At 41.5% G+C, this 1,676-nt stretch overlaps 1 non-coding gene across 1 annotated transcript; it reads left to right on the forward strand.

Moving 5' to 3' along the window:
* Window positions 1-237: 237 nt before the first annotated feature.
* Window positions 238-342, forward strand: LOC133301179 (small nucleolar RNA R71). Its single transcript, XR_009750149.1, has one exon. It is a non-coding gene; the product is annotated as a small nucleolar RNA R71 (small nucleolar RNA).
* The last annotated feature ends 1,334 nt before the right edge of the window (window positions 343-1,676 follow it).

The raw sequence follows: 1,676 nt of genomic DNA on the forward strand, positions 1-1,676 counted from the left end.
GAAGCCATTTGTGCAGAAAGAGCATCAGCTGAGCTTAGCTCAAGAACTCCTGCTTTCTTAGGAGCACTGTGTCGTGTGGAAGGCCATGAAATATGTTTTTTTGAAAGTTTTTCCAACAACTGGTAGGTTTCTGGATAAGTAAAATCCAAAAGATCTCCCCCTGCGGCTGCATCAACAGTTGCTTTCAATGGTGGGGTTAAACCATGATAAAACGTGTGAATGATGCCCCAATCAGAAACTCCATGATTCGGGCAGATTCGTATCAACTCTTTAAAGCGTTCCCACGCTTCATACAGACTTTCTCCATCATACATTTGAAAAGAAGCTATATCAGCCCTCACTTGGGCTTGTTTTTCTTGGGAAAAAAATCGGGTAACAAACTGTTCCGCCAATTGCTCCCAACTGGTGATGGAGTTTGGGGGAAATGTTCTCCTCCATTCTTTGGCTTTTCCAGCTAAGGAAAATGGAAAAAGCCGCATCCGCATGTTTTCTTCCGAAATACCATGAACTTTGAAATTGTCAACTATCTCAGTGAAATTGTCCAAATGACTGTGAGGGTCTTCCATGGGTAGTCTATGGAACTGATCAGCGTTCATAATCATTTGGAACATTGCAGGTTTTATTTCAAAGTTCGGGATATTCAGAGGAGGGGGAACATATCCTCGTTCTGGACCATTTCTGAAGGGAGCAGCCATATCATTCAATGATGGCCCTCTTCCTCCATTCGGTCCTTGTTCAGGCTCATGATTATGATTTCCATTGTTATCATTGTTTACAACCTCCTCCATTGTACTGTTTTTCAACCTTTGAACTCTTCTTCTATTTCTGAAGGTTCTCTCGGGTTCTGGATCAAAAAGTACTATTTCCAGTCCAAGTTCTGTAGGTTCTGTGCTCATACAAATGGAGGAGGTTTATTAAAACAAAAAGACTGCGATTAAACAGCAAAAATGTTTCCTTAAAAACGCCCTTTCTTGCCAAATGATCCCCGGAAACGGCGCCAATTGCTTGGTCGAGAGTTGCTCGGTAATATTTCTTTCGAGAGAGCAAGAGTGTAGAGTAGTAATCAGGATTGCCAACAGGAGCAATCTACTCTGACTAAAGAGGAATATTTCAAGCAATATAGGGTATTATAGCCCCAGATTTATCGTCCTCAGGGAGCAGTTGTGAAGTAAGAAGCGCTAAAGGAAACTTAATTTGTAAAATGGAGCAATAAAAGAAATCACTATTCTCAGCTAAGCTTCACAAAGAGCAATCTCTGGGCAGCTAGCAATGTTAACCATTCTGAACCTTGCTCTTTCCCTTGTTTTGCTATAGGTAAGCAGAGGGTAAGGCCTTACAGCGATGATTTTGATAGGATCTGGAGTTATATGCAAGGAAACCATGCTGCCTTCTCAAAAAGAAGGATTATTCACACGGCCATGTTCCCCCATTCCAGGCGTTTATCCCTCCTTTCTTCAGGCTAAACTACCCCAAGATTTTGAGAATGCTCCACGCCTTTGTCAGTGTTTCATCAACCGAGTAGCTCCCTATGAGGTTGCAGTTGGAAAGGGTTTCACAAATCAACAAATTAAACCAAAGAGCAACTCAAAATTCATTTATAAAATATTGTGTTCCTTACAAAGCTATCCTAAGACAAAGTGGGGATTATACAAAGACCAACCGAACCAAGTACAACA

The sequence above is a fragment of the Gastrolobium bilobum genome, unplaced genomic scaffold, assembly GCF_033153095.1.
Source record: "Gastrolobium bilobum isolate Gb01-03AN ecotype WA unplaced genomic scaffold, APGP_CSIRO_Gbil_v1 utg4610, whole genome shotgun sequence".
Taxonomy (NCBI): Eukaryota; Viridiplantae; Streptophyta; class Magnoliopsida; order Fabales; family Fabaceae; genus Gastrolobium; species Gastrolobium bilobum.